The following is an 8158-nucleotide window of genomic DNA, read 5'->3' on the forward strand; positions in this document are numbered from 1 at the left end:
TAAGAGGCTGTGTAAATTTGACTGGTTGTTGGGTTTCAGGGGGAGGTAAAGCTGAGTGTCATCGGCATAGCAGTGGAAAGAAATGCCGTGCCTTTGAATGATTTGGCCAAGGGGAAGCATGTATAGAGTGAAGAGAATGGGGCCTAGGATGGAGCCTTGTGGAACTCCGCAGGAGAGGCTAGCTGGAGAAGAGGAATAACTGCCTATGTTGATGGCGAAACTCCTATCTTTGAGGTAGGAAACGAACCAGCTCAGGGCAGTGCCATCAATGCCAACCGTGTACCGGAGACGGTCAATGAGGATGGTGTGGTCCACTGTATCGAAAGCTGCGCTGAGATCGAGATTGCACAGTCGCCGGTGTCGATGGTGAGAAGCAGGTTGTTGAGTACCTTCAACAAGGCAGATTCTGTGCTGTGGTGGGCTCTGAAACCTGACTGGAAACTTTCCAGGATGGTGTTTTGGTGTAGGTAAGGCATTAATTGGTTTAGAATGGCCTTTTCAAGGACTTGATAGGAATGGCAGTTTTGGAAATGGGTCTGTAGTTGCTAGGCAAGGTGGGATCTAGGTTAGGTTTTTTCAGTAGGGGATGGACCACTGCGTGCTTGAAACAGATTGGAACAGTGCCAGTGGCCAGAGAACTGTTGATAATAGAGAGGATGCTGGGACTGGCTATTGCAATGACATCCTTCAGAAGGGCAGTGGGGCAGGATCAAGGAGGCAGGTTGCAGGTTTCATAGCGGAGACAAGCTTTGCAAAGGAGGATAGAGCGACGGATTGGAAACAGTCCAATTTAGATGAACAGACTAGTGAGACAGCTAGGTCACGGGTGGGAGGGGAAATATTCATTCTAATGTTCTCAACTTTGCTGGTGAAAAATTTAGCGAATTCTTCGCACTTAGCAGGGGACCCAACTAAGCTGGTACTGGGGGCAGGACATATGACAGAGGTAATAGTGCTAAATAGGACCTTGGAGTTATGAGAGTTTTTGGAGATAAGGTCGGAGAAGTATTGTGCTCTAACAGACTTTACTGCTTCCTGGTATTTGAGAAGTTTGTTTCTCAGAATTTCGAAGGAAATTTGAAGCTTGTCACATTTCCACCTCCGTTCAGATTTTCTGCACTCCCTTCTTAGGGCTCTGGTGGTGTCATTGAGCCAAGGCCGACCTTTGGGCTTAGACTTTTTCATTTTAAGGGGAGCGATAGTGCAGGATGGAAGTGCAAGTGATATTAAATAAAGAGGTGAGATCCTCAAAGGCAAAATGGTAGCGCTGTGGTCCGATAGACAGGCCTCAGTAGTTTCAATGTTGTAGATTGGGAATCCGGACGATAACACTAGGTCGAGTGTATGGCCTAACTTGTGTGCAGACTCGAAGGGCCGAATGGCCTACTCCTGCACCTATTTTCTGTTTCTATGAAATGGTGTTGGGTAGACTGATGGGACTGAAGGCTGATAAATCCCCAGGGCCTGATGATCTGCATCCCGGAGTGCTTAAGAAGGTGGCGCTAGAAATTGTGGACGCATTGGTGATCATTTTCCAATGTTCTATAGATTCAGGATCAGTTCCTGTGGATTGGAGGGTAGCTAATGTTGTCCCACTTTTTAAGAAAGGAGGGAGAGAGAAAACGGGAAATTATAGACCAGTTAGTCTTACATCAGTGGTGGGGAAGATGCTGGAGTCAATTATAGAAGACAAAATTGCGGAGCATTTGGACAGTAGTAACAGGATCGTTCCAAGTCAGCATGGATTTACGAAGGGGAAATCATGCTTGACGAATCTTCTGGAATTCTTTGAGGATGTAACTAGGAAAATTGACAGGGGAGAGCCGGTGGATGTGGTGTACCTTGACTTTCAGAAAGCCTTCGACAAGCTTCCACGTAGCAAATTACTAGGCAAAATTAGAGCACATGGTATTGGAGGTAGGGTACTGACATGGATAGAAAATTGGTTGACAGACAGAAAGCAAAGAGTGGGGATAAATGTGTCCCTTTCAGAATGGCAGGCAGTAACTAGTGGGGTACCGCAAGGCTCGGTGCTGGGACCGCAGCTATTTACAATATACATTAATGACTTGGATAAAGGGATTAAAAGTACCATTAGCAAATTTGCAGATGATACAAAGCTGGATGGTAGTGTGAACTGTGAGGAAGATGCTATGAAGTTGCAGGGAGACTTGGACAGGTTGTGTGAGTAGGCAGATGCATGGCAAATGCAGTTTAATGTGGATAAGTGTGAGGTTATCCACTTTGGTGGTTAGAATAGGAAGGCAGAGTATTATCTGAATGGTCAAGTTAGGAAAATGGGATCAGTCCTAGTGCATCAGTCACTGAAAGGAAGCATGCAGGTACAGCAGGCCAATGGAATGTTGGCCTTCATAACAAGGGGAGTTGAGTATAGGAGCAAAGAGGTCCTTCTGCAGTTGTACAGGGCCCTAGTGAGACAGCACCTGGATTACAGTGTGCAGTTTTGGTCTCCAAATTTGAGGAAGGCTATTCTTGCTATTGAGGGCGTGCAGCGTCGGTTTACTAGGTTAATTCCCGGAATGGCGGGACTCTCATATGTTGAAAGACTGGAGCGACTCGGCTTGTATACACTGGAATTTAGAAGGATGAGAGGGGATCTTATCGAAACGTATAAGATTAAGGGGTTGGACACGTTAGAGGCAGGAAACATGTTCCCAATGTTGGGGGAGTCCAGAACAAGGGGCCACAGTTTAAGAATAAGGGGTAGGCTATTTAGAACTGGGATGAGGAAAACATTTTTCAGTTGTGAATCTGTGGAATTCTCTGCCTCAGAAGGCAGTGGAGGCCAATTCTCTGAATGTATTCAAGAGAGAGCTAGATAGAGCTCTTAAGGACAGCGGAGTCAAGAGGTATGGGGAGAAGGCAGGAACGGGGTACTGATTGAGAATGATCAGCCATGATCACATTGAATGGCGGCGCTGGCTCGAAGGGCCAAATGGCCTCCTCCTGCACCTATTGTCTATTGAAATTAGCACAACTAATGGGCGGCACGGTAACGCAGCGGTAGAGTTGCTGCTTTACAGCGAATGCAGCGCCGGAGACTCAGGTTCGATCCTGACTACGGGTGCTGCACTGTAAGGAGTTTGTATGTTCTCACCGTGACCTGCGTGGGTTTTCTCCGAGATCTTCGGTTTCCTCCCACACTCCAAAGACGTACAGGTTGTAGGTTAATTGGCTGGGTAAATGTAAAAATTGTCCCTAGTGGGTGTAGGATAGTGTTAATGTGCGGGGATCGCTGGGCGGCACGGACTTGGTGGGCCGAAAAGGCCTGTTTCCGGCTGTATATATATGATATGAACTGTTACCTCAAGAGTCTGCTGTCACAAAGCTAGAAGCTGCGATGGGGTAAATAAAACAAGAAGCACGTTAGCAACTGGCTACGAGTGTGTTCGGGGTCGTGTTGCTGTTGTCCAGCAGCCCTGCACTGTTACAAAACAAAAACAAAACACAACCCAGAGCAGTAAACAGGAGCCAGCCCTTCGGCCCGCAGTGTCTACGCCCAAGATAAGCTCATTTCTACCTGCACACCATCCAGATCCAGGTGCCCACCAGTTCAGTTAAAGGTCAGCAGCTTGCTCGACTCACTCAAGAACAAAATCAAAACGTCGCCCAAAACAACAGCAAAAATATGAAAATAGCAACAAATATAAAAGTGAGAGAGAAGGGGTGAACTTCACCCAAAATAACAAAAAATAAGAATAGTAACAAAAATATGAGGCGGGAGAGGTTGAAAGACACTCGAGGCCCAGCCTCTAGCCGGCTTCCCTTGTGAAGTAATTATTTTTCCCCCCTCACACAAATAACACCCGATCGCCCGGTTGCCAGCGGCGGCAGCACCATTTAAATAAAAATCCAAAATATAGTTCATTCAAGAAATAAATATAAACAAAACATGTTTCTCACAAAACTCCATCCGACATTCTCTTGAGGCTCTATATACATTCAATACATACAATCGAATGCACCAATCACATAAAATTACCCCCCATCCTTGCCACTGGCGTGTAACAGACGCATAGAAAAATAGAAAATAGGTGCAGGAGGAGGCCATTTGGTCCATCGAGCCAGCACCGCCATTCATTGTGGTCATGGCTGATCATCCACAATCAGCAACCTGTGCCCAACCTCTCCCCATATCTCTTGATTCCACTCCCTCCCAGAGCTCTATCTAACTCATTCTTAAATTCATCAAGTGATTTGGCTTCCACTGCCCTCTGTGGCAGAGAATTCCACAAATGGACAACTCTCCGGGTGAAAAGGTTCCTTCTCAAGCTTGTGAGATGTAAAATGTGAGTGCTCACAATCACGATGCCAGAGACAAAGTCGTGGAAACAAGAAATTTATTCACGAGTCTGCAGAACCGGGTGCCTCCCTAAACTGAGACACACCGAGACAAAGACAGTGCCTTCTCTTTATACAGTAGAACTTCGTTGAATCTCCCTCCCTTCTGCTGAATCCTCCTCCCCTTCGGGCTCCTTCCAATCAGAGCGCTGAGGTGCACAATCTTCTGTACCGCCCCCAGGTACCCCTCCCAGATCATACATTGTATGTGCATGGCAATTGGCAGTTCCCCACTCAGGGGCGTATTTGCAATATTCATTTATCTAGTTGAGCAAGCGCAGTAGTTATCCACATAACCGTTAGTTACCTTCACAACCCATTTCAACCCACCCCTTCTACTTTGACACTCTCCTAAATTTATGGCCCTTTGTCCAGTCTGCCTCTCTCCCCGTACCACACTCTCAGTGCTCTAACGAACATGTGGTAGTTCAATCATCCAACCTGTCTCTACCCCCTGACGGTTTAATAGCCCTGTCCCCGGCATCGTGGTAGTTCATCATCCAGCCTGTCTCTGTCTCTGACGGTTTAATAGTCCCCGAACACAAGGTATACAACAGGGGATAACGATCAGCCCAGCCAGTGCACATAAGATCACCAGTGCCACCGTTCTCCACCATGATCCTCCCAGGAGGGAATCCCACCATCCAATGCCCATAATTGAGTTCCATTTTTGTATCGGAACATGCGCCAATTTCCGGATTCCTTCGGATATGTCCATTAAAGCCTGTCCGTTATCGTCAATATTCAGGCAACAATTAGAGATGTTGAATTTCCCACATACCCCTCCTTCTTCGGCTAGGAGGTAGTCCAAGGCTAATCGATTTTGGTATATTGCTGTTCTCATCTGCGTTTGCTGCTTTGCCAACATTTCTAGAGAGGCAGCCGTTCGATTAGTGATCACCTCTAATACAGCCTGTAAGCGTATTAGCCGGTTTAGCATGTACACTGGGGTACGATATCCCCAGGAACCATCCTGAGCCCAGGTGGCTGACCCATAATATGAAATGAGCAGTCTTTGACATCCAGCGTCTGAGCAATCCTGGTAGCCACGTCCACAAAGAGATCCCCTCCCAATTCAGGAAATTACTTGAGGTCTCTTAGTTGGGGCTGGTGGGGCTGGTGGGACTAGTCGGGTTATCCCTTTTGCTCGTAGCCAGTTTATTAGGATTTCTTTTTGCCCGTCTAGATGTTCCTTCCCCAACTGGGTCCCCATCCCCCACTGCCCGGCTTTCCATAAGCAAAACCATCTCTCCCCTCTGGGGCAGGTGCCATACATCCTCATTCCTGTGTATCCCAAATTCTGCACTAAGTAGTATTCTACCCCCACCTCCTTACAGCTGGTTCTGGTCCTATGGGTATAACATGAGTCATGCGCATAAGAATGATAGGTAAAAGAACTTCTGGTTTGTCCACCATACCTGATGGGGTGGTAACATTTATCACAGCCGTCCATGCATTTACTTACAGTGGCAACCATCGTGAACACCAGTGCCACGCACTGCATTGTAATCTTTTAGTTCAATTGTCCTTTCTCAAAGATCAGAGTCAGTGGTTTCCTCCCTTGCCTTACTGTCCAGTCCTCCTCAGCCGGAGGTTCCACTGATCCCTTTATTCGCACTGCGTGTGTCCACCCTTTCTCTTTCGTCCGCACTGCCGTCTCCGTGGTCAACAATACCAAATACGGACCAGTCCAACGGGGTTGCGATTTTTCCTCCTTCCAGGATTTCACAAGAACCCAGTCTCCCGCCTTCACAGAATGGATTGCAAAGTCGAGAGGGGGACTCTGTGCCAGCAGCCCCTTCGTTTTTAATTCTGTAATAGAACGAGATACTGCCAGTACATAGTTCCTTAAGAAAACAGGGTGGGTATTCCTTCTATCTTTCCCAAATAAGGTAACCCAAACAACATTTCGTAGGGGGATACTGCTATATCCTTTCGTGGGGCGGTTCGAATTCTAAGTGAGCCACCACCACTAGGAGGTATTTCCATTTAGCAGTGGCTTCCCATCCGGCGTCCACCACCGTCCATCTTTTGCTATTCTCGCTCCCAACTCATTCATCCTATCTATTTCGAACTCGGAAAACACGGGTATCTTCTCTATCCCCTCCCTGAGAGGTATCAGAGACATCATCTTTACTGTCCCCTGTAGAGCCGCCCGCTTTGCCATCTCGTCCGCGGCTCTGTTTCCCCGGGCCTCTAGAGAATTTCCCTTCTGATGTCCCGCCACATGTACTACTGCTATTTGCTCTGACTTTGCCAATGATTCCAAGGTTTTTCCAATCAACTGTTCATGTGCTAACTCCTTTCCTCTCGCTGTTATCATTCCCCTTTCCTTCCAAATCTTTCCAAAGGTATGCACCATCCCAAAGGAATATTTCGAATCAGTATATATGGTGCCTTCTTTGCCTTCAAGTAACTCCAATGCCCGCATCAGGGCATAGAGCTCACAGGACTGGGCTGACCAGCTCCCAGGTAATCGCCCAGCCTCTATATCACTTAATGGCGTATCTTAACGGTGTGTCTTTTCCCATCTATGCACCGAGATGCCCCATCTATAAACCATCGACCTCCTTCGGCCAGGGGCTGTTCCTCCAGGTCTTCCCTACTCTTGGTCTCCAATTCTATTATCTCACTACAATCATGTTCTGGCTTCTCTGTCCCTTTTTCCTTTTCTTCGGGCGGGTACAAAAACTGAGATGGATTTAAGTTTTTGTCCGTAATCATGGTCAAATCATCCTTTTCCATTAGGATAGCCTCATATTTTAATATCCTTGAGTCTGTTAACCACCTCTGGGACCTCTGTGCCAGTATTGTTCTCACCGTATGTGGGGTGGAGACCACCAAACCCCCCCCAAGGTTAATTTCCTGCTCTCCTCTACTAGGACCGCTGTGGCTGCCACTGCCTGTATACAGACAGGCCATCCTCGTGACACTGGGTCCAATACTTTTGATAAGAATGCCACAGGCTGCCGGCTTCCCCCCCTCCTTTGGGTCAATACCCCAAGGGCTATCCCATCCTCCACATTTAAAAACAAATGGTAGGGCTGGCCTATTGATGGCAGCGCAGGGGCAGTTATCAAGCTATTCTTTAGCTGATGGAAATCCTGTTGTTCTTTCGGGTCCCATTTTATTCCGAGGCATCGGCAAGCCTGTGATTCCTGCGATTCTTTCAGGATTTATTCTTCGCTTTCCCCCACTAATTAGGTGGCCCAGGTACTTCACCTCTTGTTCCACAAACTGGAGTTTATTCCTCGATACCCTTAGTCCCTTCTCTCCCAGGAAATTTAGTAATATTATAGTGGCATCCCGCACCTCCCCTTCCCCCTCTCCAGAGATCAGGAGGTCATCCACATACTGCAGGAGCTGGATCTGGGGAGAACACGGGTATTCCTCTAACACCTGTTCCAAGATTTGACCAAACAGGTTTGGAGACTCAGTAAATCCCTGAGTAAGTACTTTTGATTTTAGCTCTGGTACGAAGATGGAAGAAGCTGGCTTTTACCACAGCGTTGACTTGCTTGTCAAACTTTAATGCAGAGTCAAAAATCACGCCAAGGTTTTTGACATGCGGTTTGACTAGGCAGGATAGGCTTCCAAGACTGCCTGTTATCGATTTGATGGTCGGGGTGCCGAATAGGATAACCTCAGACTTGTATAGTCCACTAAAGTAAACTATATTACACTTGAATTCGATAAGACGAACTGTAATACACTATTACACTAAAATACACTATAACGCACCACAAAACATTTTAGCGCATACTGATACAGTGTTAAATACTAAATTACGCAATTA

The sequence above is a fragment of the Rhinoraja longicauda genome, chromosome 40 (genome assembly GCF_053455715.1).
Source record: "Rhinoraja longicauda isolate Sanriku21f chromosome 40, sRhiLon1.1, whole genome shotgun sequence".
Taxonomy (NCBI): domain Eukaryota; kingdom Metazoa; phylum Chordata; class Chondrichthyes; order Rajiformes; family Arhynchobatidae; genus Rhinoraja; species Rhinoraja longicauda.